General features: G+C 42.2%; 1 protein-coding gene across 1 annotated transcript in view; it reads right to left on the reverse strand.

The window, feature by feature from the left end:
* The window catches only part of HP1BP3 (heterochromatin protein 1 binding protein 3), a 53,907-nt gene extending 49,734 nt beyond the window's left edge, over positions 1 to 4,173 (reverse strand). Inside the window, exon 1 of the mRNA XM_033921884.1 lies at positions 4,018 to 4,173. The gene's annotated coding sequence lies outside the window, so the exon portion shown is untranslated. The remainder of the gene's footprint in view (positions 1 to 4,017) is intronic.
* Between the last annotated feature and the right edge of the window lie 10,342 nt (positions 4,174 to 14,515).

The raw sequence follows: 14,515 nt of genomic DNA on the forward strand, positions 1-14,515 counted from the left end.
TTGTTACATTTTCTTAATTACTTTGTCCCTAGACTAACATTCAACCCCTTATGTATAACTCATTTAAGACTAAAATTGTTGGCAATTCAAAGATAAACATATTTGTGTGTTAAAATTAGTTTCCTTTAACAAACAGAACAAAAGAACCAAAATAAACAAACTTATGGATCATTTGAAAGATTCTCTGATATTGCAAAGTTTTCGGAGAAAGTACTAAAAACAAAGCTCTCTCTATGAAGCAGCTTTCAATTTAAAGTCATAAAACAGATCTATCTCCCAAGCTGAGCTTCCCTGGTCAGTGCAACAGGCATGTATTTTTATGTCCCTGATTGGAACAGAGAGTAAAATTGCTTTAAGTCAGGGGTGTCAATGTCCCTCCTCAAGGGCCGCAATCCAGTCAGGTTTTCAGGATTTCCCCAATGAATATGCATGAGATCTATTTGCACGCACTGCTTTCATTGTATGCTAATAGATCTCATGCATATTCATTGGGGAAATCTTGAAAACCCTCGAGGAGAGACTTTATCACCCCTGCTTTAAGTATACTAACTCAGTTATTACAAAAAGGAACTCCTTCAAGTTCCCAATCAAATTTGTAGTGTTCAGCTATTGGGGTCCACAAGGTACGTCTACGCCAGAGGATCATCACACATCCTCAGCTTTTGCTCCCCCTTTTCTTCTGGTATCCATTACTGTGCACAATAACTTTTCAGACTGTGCTTACAAATTCAAAAAATAGTAGCACTTATCTGCTTATATTTGCAAACTGGGTGGTTTTCCTCTCAGCTTGACTCTTCAGGCAATGAGTTGGATCTTTAAATGGAAATGTTGGTCTACAACCAGTAATATGAATTCTATAATTGGAAGGTTTTCCTATGACGAAAGGGACAACAGTCAATGAATAGCTTAGGGACTTGCCAGTCATGAGAAGATCTGTCATTGGTTAAAACAACTTATCAGCATCCTAAAATATTTGGATTTGGAGCTGATGACATAATATCTCAGTCAGGGATGCTCAAGATGTGATTCTGGCTAAGAGAAGCTTACATAGCTACATTGGAAGAAATTTGTTTATCATTATTGAAATAGGTTACATAGTTTTTTATTGCCAGAAGTTTTATATTAATGCAGTCACAAAAAATTTTCCAATTAGAATTTTGGTCTCCACGGTACAAATTTTGAGTGCATGGAAAAAGAAGGGGTACGTTAACTACAGCCGTCTTTGATAAAGCAGTAATGTGAAATGAACGGCTTCATCAAGTAGAGTCAAGCCGAAAGAAAAAAAACACTGCTATAATTACTGTATCTATTGCAGTGGTTCTTAAACCTATCCTGGGGAACCCCCAGCTAGTTGGGTTTTCAAAATATCCCTAATGAATATGCATGAGAGACATTTACATGCTTACTACCTACTTTATAAGCAAATCTCACTATGCATATTCATTAGGGATATCTTGAAAACCCAACTGGCTGGGGTTCCCCAAGAGAAGTTTAAGAATCACAGATCTATTGCATATGTTCAACTTATTCTTGCTGTACATTGCCTTGGGTGAATTTCTTAAAAAAGGCAGTAAATAAATTCTAATAAATAAAACAGCAGGCCTGGATTTCCCTCTTGTATTTACACATTACCACGATTGCCTGCCATCAGTGTTTTTGCTTAATGGATCTGAAATTCCGAATGTAGATCCTTCGTAACAAACTGCCTTCTCAAGTTGAAAAAACATGAAAGGCCTGATAACAGTGAAAGCAACTAAATAGAAAAAGAGTCTAAGGGTCCCTATTACTAAAGTTTATTGTACAGTAAGGGGCCAGATTCTATAAACGGTGTCTATTTGCCTAGCAGCACCTAATTAAAATCCACATACAACCCAAATTGTGTTAGTTTAAACAGTGTGGTAATTGACTGCACTATTAAAGTTAATTGATAAATTTAAAAAAATGAAAAGTGTTACGCCCGAAACTCAAAGCGGTGCCTAGTGATGCCTAAGTCAAGGCATGATGCCCCCCTGAAAAGTAGGTATGGTTAGGGGTGAAGAATAGGCATCGTCAGACATCCGAGTTAAGTGCCGGTAGATTAGACCAGGTAAAATCTGGCTTAATGTGCTGGCGCCTATCTCTAGGATGCCTAAGTCTGCTTAGGCACCATTAGGCATGATTCTATAAAGGATGCCTAGCAGCTGATTGACAACTGCACAGGGAAGTACCTACAATGTAGGCATGCTTAGGCACTGTTTACAGAATCTGGCTCTAAATGCTAAGATGCCCACGTTCTCCCTTTGTTTTAGAGTGCATTTGCTAAGTTTTAGTAAAAGGGCCCCTAAATGATTAAGCATCTCTTTTTTCAGTAATTGAGAAAAAAATACTACAAAAACAATTACTTTATTTGTTATAGATTTTTTGTGCTGAAAATATTTTTACAAAGCCACACTAGCGGCTACCGCTGAAGTAACTGCCCTGAAGCCCAGAGATTTAAAGGGCTCTGGCCATGTGGCAGCTAGCATGGTTTTGTAAAATCTGGGGTTAGGTGTCAGTAGATGGAGATTTTAAATATGTCAAGCATCAATATTTTCTCTGAACAAGTTAAGAAGCATAGAGTATGACTAAAAATAATGGCACGGGTCATGGAAAATATGAATCCTGAATGGAGTGAAATGGATAAACAGAAATAAATTTTTTACTCTTTCAAAAAGCACAAAGACAGGGAACATTGTATACCCCCCTCTTTATACAAAGCCGTGCTAGCAGCTGCTTTGCGGCAAAAGCCCCAAAGCCCTTTAAATCTCTATGGGCTTCAGGGCAGTTACTGCAGTGGCAGCCTTATAAAAGGGGGGAGGGGGAGAAAGTTACACAGTAATGCATTTAAGAACAAGAAAATATATTTTCATTGAACATATAGTCCCACTTTGGAATTAATTACGGAGACTGTGAAAAAAAAAAAAAATCACTTAATACAATCGTATATGAAAAGATTTGAATAAATTTCTGGAGGACAAAGTCCATAAACTGTTATTAATGTTATGGGAAAAGCCACTGCTTATTCCTAGCATGGAATATTAGTACTTTTGCATTTGCCATTGTTGGGAACAGGATAATAATAATTTATTTTTATATACCGCCATACGAAAGTTCTAGGTGGACCCTTGGCCTGACCTTGAACCCTTTACGTTCCAACATGTCCATTTTTTCCATCCCAATACCACAAATATGTCTTGATCTCTGGTAATCCCAAGTTTTTGAACTCTGTTATTTTTACATTTACTGTGAATTTTTTGTCCTCTTCATAAAAACATTTTCTTAACTGAAGTTCATTCTATTACACTCCCTCAAGGTGCAGGTTTTGTTTTTTTAATTTTTATTAGTGCTGCCAATTGTACATTAGTGGTTTTATTGAGGAGAGTCAGCTGAGATCACCCACAACTCGGTGCACGTGTGACCCCCCCCCAGACACGCCGCCTCCAGGAACAGAGATTAGGCATTTGAACTATGACCCTGGACCCCCCCCCAGCGTTCCATAAAAAAAAAAAGGAGCACAACAGAACGAGAAAAGAAAAGCGCCAATCAAAAGGCACGGATGAGAAAAAAACAAAGGGAAAAGGCGGGACTGACGCCAAGTCTTCACCAATCGACGGCCCGCTGCGTTTTTTTCGAAAATTCTCTCTAACATTGCAACCTATCAGCACGTAGAGCGTGAACTGCGGACGCATGCGCACTGTTCGTCCACAAGAGAGGCGTTTATTTTCGTCCAGCCCCCTTCTCCTTTCACACAAAAAGGACAAAAACAAAATAGCCCCCGAAAATCGAGAACCCTAACCCCCCCCCCCCGAAAACGCACTCGAGAGCAAACCGGAGCTGAGCGCGCGCCCAGGGTGGCAAAGCGGGCGCGCGGCTCCAACAAAAGGCTCCGAGGAGGACGCGGGGCCCGGCGTCGCCCGAGGAGAGCGCAAAGCGCCGCTTCCGCCGCCTTTCGCGGTGCCGCGCCGGCGCTTGGCCCGAGCCGCCGCCGCTTCGTCTCACCTCAGACGCTCGGTTCCAGTCGCGCCCGCTGCGTCCGTCCTCGTCTCGCCAGCGCCTCGAGCCCCCCGCAGCCACGCCCCCTTCGTGCCCTGACGTCACGGCGCCGCTGCCGCTGGCTCCCTCTGCTGGGCGTCAGAGCTCACGTGTGACGAGGACGCTTTCTCGATGGCGCCTAGCAAAGGAGGGGGCGGAGTCACGGGCTCTTTTGCCGCCGCCTCCACTTCCGGTCCTTCCTTCATGAGCCTGAAACGAGGCCTGGGTTGGATCAAACGTCTGGGCGACAGTTTCTCCTTGTCCGAAGTCGAACGAGCCTCAGAGCTTTTTTATTCAAGTATGAAAAGGGACAATAGTTTGTACATCACAAATAAAGCACCAGTAGGGGGTAAAGAGAAAAATGCTCTTCCATGCCAGGAGGCTGCTTGGCATATGGAAGATCTAAACCAGGGGTGTCCAACCTTTTGGCTTCCCTGGGCTGCACTGGCAAAAAAAAAAAAATGTTTCTGGGGCCCCACAAATGCATAAACGCTGCAGCAAGACAGAGGAGGGAACCGGCAAGACGGTAAACACTGCATCGCCCTCGACCGGGGCCGCACAAAATACTTCACAGGGCCGCAGGTTGGACACCCCTGATCTAAACCATGCTAAGGACTGAATCGGATCACCAGTTGTCTAACAGATGCTTCTCCATCAATTTGGAACAACCTCTTGAAGGCTAATGTACTAGGGAATGCCAGATACCCTCCCCATGTCATTCTCTAGCTGGTAACTAAACACCCCAAGTTATTCCAGTGATTCATCTCAAAACAGCACTAACCTCTCCCCCACCCCGAACATCCATTGAGTGCAAAAGGCATATGAGTCTTCAACTAGTGGGTTATTCACCTCTAATCGCAAGTTGTGTAGAAGGCAACATCTACATTTCTTGGCACCACGTCCTGTATTACTGGGCTGTACTCCCTCTTCAGTTTTACCTTCTACTTGCGAGTTGGTGTCTGATCAGCTCTGATTTCATTTTTTAATTTCAGGTTTCTCGCTACTTTAGAGGCCCCCAGTTTTACTGGGGCAGTCCTGCCTGGGAGAAGACATAGATTCTCCTGTTACAAGTCTGTAGCTGGGAGGACAACCCTTTTATCTGCTCATAATCTCAGGGTCATCTTTGACTCTTCTCTCTCCTTCACCATCCACCTACAACATATTGCTAAAACCTGCCGCTTCTTCCTCTATATTACCAAAATCCAACCCTCTGAACACACTACCAAAACACTTATCTCTCACACTTAAGACTACTGCAACTCGCTACCCTAAGGCCTTCTGCTTAACTATCTCACTCCCCTCCAATCCATCCACAATTCAGCTGCACAACTTATATTCCGGGAGAGCTGCTGTACTCATGTTACCCCTCTCCTAAAGTCACTTCATTGGCTTCCCATCCATTTCCAAATAAAATTCAAACTCCTCTTACTGACCTACAAATGCACTCACTCAGCTGCCCCTTTGGCTTTGGTTTCTTTAATTGTAATTGCTGCAGAAACAGACTTGGCTTTGTCAGGGAGTTCCCTGTGCCCCTCATTTTTATTTATCCTCTTATAGTGGTTTTCAACTGCTTTGATACAAACTGAGGAGATACAGCCCAGCCCAGTGATATAGGAGGTGGAGCCAAAAATGTAGATGATCCCTTCTACACAACTCGCAATTAGAAGTGAATAACCTACTGGTTCAAGACTCGTATGCCTTTCTACTAGAAATATTATCAAGGTAAGAAACTAATTTTCCTATAGTACCCTTAGAAACTGGACAACTATTATGATACAACAAAATCTGATGTTAGAGGCCTGGAAAAGGGTTTAGCAGGTCAAATACTATCAGAATGGTTATTATAAGAAAAAAAGATGAAAACAAGGCTCAGAATAATGTGAGTACTATAACTAGGCAACTTGTTGCCAGGGAGACAACTCTATTTGACAGCTAAATTAGTACTCAAAACTCCAGCAGCCCCTATTCAAATGAAGCACCGTATTTCTCTATACCTGCCCCAATTATTTTGGGTACCTTACAGCTGCATCCTAATCATCTATGGCGGACCTTGAATCCCCACCTACTTTCTTTCAATTTAACTGAATGACCAGAGAATTGGATAGATGGGAGTGGGCTAGGTGTAGTGTATTTAGATTTTAGCAAAGCGTCTAATAAATAAATAAACTGAGTGCCCTTGGGATGGGTCCCAAAGTGACTGCCTAGGTTAGGAATTGATTGAATGCAAGGCGACAGAGGGTAGTGGTCAATGGAAATTGCTCCGAGAAAAAGGATGTTACCAGTAGCATGCCTCAAGATTTGGTTCTTGGGCCTGCTCTTAACACTTTTGTTAGCAATATTGCTGAAGGGCTGTCAGGTAGATTTGCCTCTTTGCGGACGGTACCAAAATCTGCAATAGGATAGATATTCCCGATAGTGTGAATAACACGAGGAAGGACCTAGCGAAGCTTGAAGAATGATCTGAAATTTGGCAGCTAAGATTTAATGCTAAGAAATACAAGGTCATGCAGTTGGGCTGCAAAAACCTGAAGGAATAGTACAGTTAGGAGTGGGACTTGGGTGTGATTGTATGTGATGACCTTAAGGTGGCCAAACAGTTTGAAAAAGTGACAGTGAAAGTTAAAAGGATGCTAGTGTGCATAGGGAGAAGTATGGTATTGATGTATATCTGGTGAGATCTCATTTATAATATGTACCATTCTAGAGACTGCAAGAGGGGGAGATATTTTAGGTTTGGTCCTTAGTGAAATGCAGGGCATAGTACAAGAGGTAACTGTGTTAGGTGGAAACAGTGATCAAAATGTGATCAAATTTGAGCTATCTGGAATGACATCGCTAAAGAAATCTAAAGTAGCAGAATTTAATTTTTGAAAGGAAGACTACAATAAAATTAGGAAAATGGTTAAAAAGAAGCCAAAAGGATTGGTAGCAAAGGACCTTAAACCAGGCATGGTCATTATGTAATACATGAGCACTGCTTGAAAAGCACATCCAGAGACAAGCACTGTTTGAGATAAGTAGCTTGTCAATTTTTTCAAAATCCTGGAGAAGTGCATATACTCAAACAAAAATAATGTGTATGAAACTGCAAAGATACTGAGATGTATTTTAAAATGTTAAAAAAATTTAAAAATTTTCTAAAAATAATATTAAATAATTAAGTTATTCAAGTTATAAGAATTTCAGTATTAGTTTTTTGGCCAATGATTGGAGCAAGGAGCAAAGCTGCTACGCTGATCACTCGAGTTTGTGATAAAACTACTGTGCGTAGGCTCCAGTTCTGAGGCCGGTGTAGTGAGATGCACTGTTCTGGCTGAAGTGGTGTGTTAGTTTGTTTCTATTTTGCATTATTTAAAAGTACCATTGTGGAAGCCCAGACCAGAGATAGTCCACATATTAACAAAGGTGGAAAAAAAGAAAGAATAAGAGCTGGTATGGTTAAAAGGTGAAGTGAAAGAGGCTATTAGAGTAAAAAAACAACAACCATCCTTTAAAAGGATCAGATGAATAAGAGACATAAGCACTGATATCAGCATTGGCAAGTTAGACTCTAAGCATTGATAAAAAATATGAAGAGAAACTTGCCAAACAGGCAAAACTCATGGTAACATTTTTTTAAGTACATCAGAACCAGAAACATGGAAATAGGCATCATACTGGACTTAGTGCTTACAAACAGGGAAAGTGTTTCTGATGTTACAGTGGGTGGTGATCTGGCATCCAGTGATCACTACATGGTACGGTTTAATATTAAGAAGGTTCTAGACTTCAAAAAACTAACTTAGTTTGGACAGGAATTGCACACAGTATTCAAAGTTCAATTGCAGCATGGAGCTTTACAAAGGCATTGTAACATTCTCATCTTTGTTTTCCTTTCCTTTTCTGATTATTCTTAATAGTCTATTTGCTTTCTTAGCTGCCCCACACCTAGCAGAGGATTCAATGTATCCTCAACGATGACCTAGATCCTTTTCCTAGGCAGTGACTTCTAATTTGGAACCCTGAATCAATTAGCTATAGTTCAGGTTCCTTTTTCCCACATGCATCACTTTGCACTTGCTCACAACGCAAGGTCTTCTTGCAATTTTTCACAATCCTCTTGAGATTTAACAACCAAAGGGAAGAGAAAAATATACTTTTGAGCAGGGTTTCTCAACTCAGAAATCTTAGAATGGGGGTAGTGAATGCAAATTTATTTCATTGTGGGTATCCTGAAAACCTGATTAGCAAGGTGTGTCCCGAGGATCTGTTGCTGGCAAAGAAAACAAAGAATTGGAGTATAAGCACCATTGCACAAGGTCAGAGGGGGTGTTCCTTCTCAAAGTGCTATAGGAATGGTAAGTACTGTAGCAGAAAAGTAAGCAATAAAGTTCATGATTCACTTTAGAGCAGGGGTGTCCAACCTTTTGGCTTCCCTGGACCTCATTGGCCGAAAAAAATGCTTCTGGGGCTGCAGAAATGTACAAACGAAGCAAGACGGAGGAGGGAGCCAGCAAGATGATAAACACCCGGGGGCAGCAGAGGAAAACACTGCATCGTCCTCGACCGGGGCCGCACAAAATACTTCACGGGGCCACAGGTTGGACACCCCTGCTTTAGAGGGAGAAAATGATTCAACTGTTCAGAACAATACGCTCCAACCACACACTGTAGAGTTACATAAGCGTATGATTTAGAATTCCCTGAGGCAGTCGACTTAGTCAAATTGTTACTGCTCATTGAGGAAGTTTATGATGGAATGAGTTTGAGGATAATTTATATGATTTTATGCATATTGCTTATTTTAATTTGTAAACTGCCTAAAAATGGCTTCAAACCCAAAGAAGGCAAGAAACAGCGTGGACCGGTATATGAAATGGAGAAACCCAGGCACTTGTTCACTTTGGACATCACACCATACCCACTTATAGAAACTTGCAAAATGTTGGGATCTTGCCAGGTACTTGTGCCTGGATTGGCCACGGCTGGACACAAGATACAGTGGTGCCTCACACAACGAACTTAATTCGTTCCAGGAGCAAGTTTGTTATGCGAAAAGTTCGTTATGTGAAACGCGTTAAGCGCAGTGACTAACAACTGCCTGCAGTGCCTGCGCGGAAGGATGCAATACATCGGCAGCGATCGTGGAAGCTCGGGCGACTTCGTTGTGTGAAACGAAGTTCGTTGTATGAATCATGAAATGAAGTTCGTTGTGTGCAGCGTTCGCTGTGCGAGGCGTTCTTTATGCGAGGCACCACTGTATTGGGATTGTTGGTCTGTCCCAAACTAGCAATGCTTATGTTCTTATGTAGGGACTCTAGACAGGAAATCTTTGTTCAGACCACTGGCATAGAGAGGGAAATTGGAACAGGAAAGCGTTCTGTAGTAAAGTCCTTTAGGAGTAAATATATTTCACTCAGACAAAACCCTATAAGGAACTAGATAGTAAATGCTGCCTATAAACTTCCTTTCTATTTATAGATAATATTCATTGCCATTTGCAGCTAACATATATACCAGTGTACAAAATATTTTTAGTCCAAAGTATTACTACTACTACTAATATTAATAATGTGCGGTGTGTAGTCCTAAGCACTTGGCCCAGCTCTATGCTTGAAACAGAACTTTCTCCCAGAGCTGTTTTTGCTCTGTGTCCAAATTGTGAATATGGACTTCAATGCCAAGGCCCAGGAGCCAATGGCAGCCCTCAAAGACCTCTGAAGGGGCCCCCATTACCTGTCTTGGGGTTTTTTTCCTTGCTACTCTGCCTCTCTATCCAGGCTCAGGATGGGGAAAGAGCCATATGCTTGAAGGATAAGGCATTTTTCAGTAGACAAAAGAGAATGCATTTGGAAATGCTCCCAACACTGAGGATATGAAATTTGAAGCCTGACTGGTGGGGACGGATGGTCAGCAATGTTGTGGCCCCACATGGGAAGATGTTTGCAGCTCTCCCTCCGTTCACTAGAATCCTAAGTGGCCCTAGCAGAAAAATTAATGAAGACCACTGGTCTAATGTATCTTCCCTTTCCTGTTTTTTCTTCAGGATATACATGTTTAGATCTTTAACCTTTGCCAATATGCTTTATGAGAAAGAAGACTTACCACTTTAGTAGCTGCAATATTATCCTTTCCTGCTGCAAGCATCCTTCTGACTTTTGCCGTCACTTTATGAACCTTTTTAAGATCTTTAGATGTGGTCCTGCTCTATTTGTGTGTAGAACCCTTCTCCCTCACTGTATTGCTCTCAAGTTTCTGCAACCTAAATCCACAAACCTGCATTTCTTAGTATTAAATTTTGGTCAAGCTTCACTTGGTTCCTCCATGTTTGTCACAACTTGCAGTGGATCATGCATAAAAAAATGAGAAACATATGAAATTATTGCCTCCTTTTCTGCACGTGTGGTTTGAATGGAGTGATGCCCAAACATTCTGTTGGTTTGGAAGGAATGAAATGTTGAGCTAGAATTGCCTTTTCAATACCCTCCGATGTATCCCACTGCTTGGCCTTTTCGTTTAACTAGCTCCTTATGAACACAGCCTTCTAAAATTTGTTCAGTCTATTCTCACTGGCGTTTTTTCTGTATTCCTGCTTCCTTCTGGCCCTTCATCTAAGTACAAACAAGACATTTCCGACATCTCCTGTTCATCTTTCAATCACACAATGCCACTTTTATACTTCCACAAAGAAAAAAAACCTCCCCCCAATTTGTTGTATTGATCATTTCTAATTCCATTTGCATCTTTGCCTTCCTACTGTACCAATTTCTCTTAGCCTTTCAAGCTCATATAGCTGCTTGTTTTTCTCTTTCTGTTATTTCTTGTAGCCTATGAAGGGTAACCTTTTTTTCCTTACCTTTTCAGCTACTTCTTTCAAGAATCACAGTAGCATTCTTTTTCTTTCCTAACAAAGAGATTTGTTGCTTTCTCGCTGCTTTTCTACTTCTACCATATGTTCCCAGCCAGCTAATAATTCCATGAAGTGTTCCCCCATCTTGACAAGGTCAGCTTTCCTGAAGTCTAGGACCCTCACTTTCAGCACAAATCCTAATATTGACCCACACCATTCAGTGATTACTGGATGCCAGATGATCAACCACTGAAACACTCTCCCAATCTTTAAGTACGAGCTCTCGTATAACCCCCACCTGCATGGATTCCATGACCAACTGCCAGAACAGTTCTCCTGGCAGAGAATCCAGGATGTCCCTAATTCTAGAGTATGCAATAGCAGGGAGGATCTAATCAAAATCCTGCACATTGAAATCTATCAATAAGTGAATCTGTAGATACAGAAACTGCGAATACGGAAGGGGAAGTGTACTCTTTGCAGGCACACAACAGCGGCTTGGTTGCTCAATCGAACAAATGGGAACCTGCTTCCCGAGGTAATGATGAAGATATCATCACTATCTGCAGACCAGACATAATGTCCCATATTAGGAAGAGCTTACAGAGACTCCTCAAGCCTAATGACTATTATCCAATGCTGTTCATCCATGTTGGCACTAATGATACTGATGACTTTGAGGCTCTGGGAGAGACAGTGAAGCAGTCAGCTGTGCAGGTGGTGTTCTCGCTGATCCTCCATCAAGGGATAAGGCCTGGACAGAGAAGCTCACATCCTGGAGATGAATGCGTAGCTGCATGGATGGTGTCGTCGAGAACATTTTGGCTTCTTGAACTATGGGATGGCTTTCTAAGGGCTGCACAGCAGGAATGGTATACATCTATCAAAGAAGTGTCCTCAGCAGCAGACTGACTGAAGAGGACTTTATACTAGAATCGTTGGGGCAGGGTGATCAAAGTCCCCAGGTGAGTATAAGTGCTCAGGTGAGTGAATCATTAAATACCTCTACACAAATGGGAAAAGGGGCAAAGTCTGGGAAACAGCAGTATATACTGATGCTCAAAGTATTGGAAACATGGTTCTGGATCTAGAGGCTGTAATGGAAGAAGCTGAGTTTGATTTAGTGGCCATCACAGAGATGTGGTTCATGGAGAAGCATGACTGTGATTAGAAAATGACATGGTGACAAATTTTTCCCCGTAGAGTTCTTTTCCTCTCCCTGCCCCTTTCCTGCAAGCTCCGTCCTCATCTGCACAAGCCTCAAACACTTTAAAATCCTAAGTGCAGAGCTTACAGGAATGGGGCAGAGACAGTGACAAAACTCGTGGGGATGGGACAGGAAAATGGAGTTCCTGCAGGGATGGGAGAAAATTTGTTCCCGTGCCATTCTCTATTGTGATATAGTTATACCGGGCTATAATCTGTGCAGGAAAGGGGAATGGTTATATGTTAAAGATCATATTAAAGCCACACAGCTGCAGGATAAGGAAGAGGCACTGTGGGTCAATTTGGAAAGAGGGCATGGAAAATTTCTATTGGTGGACAGAGATTTAACAGCAGACATTCAGAATATAGCTATAAAAGGGGAAGTATTATTAATAGGTGATTTTAACATGCCAGATGTCGATTTGGGAATTCCTAACATAAGAATTGCCGCTGCTGGGTCAGCCCAGTGGTCCATGGTGCACAGCAGTCCGTTCATGTGGCAGCCCTCTGGTCAAAGACCAGCGCCCTGAGACTAGCCCTACCTGTGTACGTTCCGGTTCAGCAGGAACTTGTCTAACTTTGTCTTGAATCCCTGTAGGGTGTTTTCCCCTATGACAGACTCCAGAAGAGCGTTCCAGTTTTCTACTACTGGGTGAAGAACTTCCTTATGTTTGTACGGAATCTATCCCCTTTCAATTTTAGAGAGTGCCCTCTCGTTCTCCCTACCTTGGAGAGGGTGAACAACCTGTCCTTATCTACTAAGTCTATTCCCTTCAGTACCTTGAATGTTTCAATCATGTCCCCTCTCAATCTCCTCTGCTTGAGGGAGAAGTAGCCCAGTTTCTCTAATCTTTTGTTGTACGGCAACTCCTCCAGCCCCTTAACCATCTTAGTCGCTCTTCTCTGGACCTTTTGTGCCTTGTTGATTATCTTAATAGCTGTATTTTGGACAAGTTACAAACGGTATGTCTTATACTCTATGTTCTTTGTACAGGGAGTTGCAGTAATCGAAATGACTAGGAGCCAGAGGATGAAGTAGAGATTAATTTTAGTTTATAGAATGAAAGTCGAATAACCAGTGATAGCTGGGGGTCTAAATGTATATTTGTTATCGAAAATTACACCAAGAATTCTTGTACTAGAGAGGTAAGGAAGTGAGGTCACCGGCGGCAAAAAGATGGGTTTTAGATTTATTTGGATTGAGAACTAGTTTGTATAAGCTTCGTGTTAATATTAAAGGTAAGAAAAAAGAACCCACAGACCTCTATCTACTTTAGCACTGCTCTCCTGCTTCCTCTAAACTTATTTCACCCAGATACTCTTCCACTTAAATTTAGCTTTCCTGAGGTCTAGAATCCTTGCCTTGGAATGAACGACTACCTGGTGATCACTATCTTCATTTTTAAGGACCAAATTCAGTGTTGCCCCTCAACCCATGTGTTGGTGCTGATTCGAGCTGACTGATTTGGCCGAAAACTTTTCGATTTGATTCACTCATATGGATTGATTTTCCAATTTGATTCTATTCCTTAAGGCTACTATCAATGAACAGAAAATAAAATTCATTTTTCTACCTTTCTTGTCTGGTCTTTTAATTTTTGTACTTGTGTTGGACTCAATTTCTGGTTTCCGCTTTCTTCTGTCTTAACTCATTTGCTAGGGTCTTCTCGTTTGGCATTTGTTCATAACCATCACTCTGCTCCCTTCTGTGTCCCTGCCCCTAACTTCATTTTGAGCATCTCTTCTCTCTTGCCCTGTCCAGCAGCACCCCTGACTCTATCCCTCTCCCCATATCCAGCACCATATCTCTATATCTTCCTATCCATCATGTTCAGCTTCTCCTCTTTTTCCTTCTTCCCTCCTCCCTCAGGACCAGCATCTCCCTTCCTTCTCTCAACTTCACCGCCCCCTTCTATCCAGTGTTTGCCTTTCTTCTCTCCCCTCTTCCCACTCAATCCAGTGTCTGCCCTCTCTCTCCACTCCCCATCACTTCCATTCAGCCTCTGTTCCCTATGATGTACCCCAATACAGCATCTGCCTCCTCTCTGTTCTGCCTTCCCACCCTGATACCCATGTCGCTGCTGCAAAAGAAGCTATTCACTGTGGGGCTGAAGTCAGCATTTATGGAGGCTGCTGGTTCTGCCCCAGAATAGGAAGTGATTTGAAGGGTCTGGCCGGCAATTAGAGAAGCAGCAGCGGAGACTTGGGTGACAGTGAGAGGGAGGTGATTTTCCCCAAAACAAATCGATTCAAATTGGGAACCGGACAGCATTAACGCTGATACAAGTTGCCAGAACTGTTTCCCTGTTTCTAAACACCACAGCCAAGATATCTCAATACCTGGTAGTTTGATATCACCCAGCAAAAGCTTTCCCTTTCGTAGAAATGATGTGGATATCTCCTGTTAAATCTATTTCTTCTGCCTGTTAA

The sequence above is a fragment of the Geotrypetes seraphini genome, chromosome 15 (genome assembly GCF_902459505.1).
Source record: "Geotrypetes seraphini chromosome 15, aGeoSer1.1, whole genome shotgun sequence".
Lineage (NCBI taxonomy): Eukaryota > Metazoa > Chordata > Amphibia > Gymnophiona > Dermophiidae > Geotrypetes > Geotrypetes seraphini.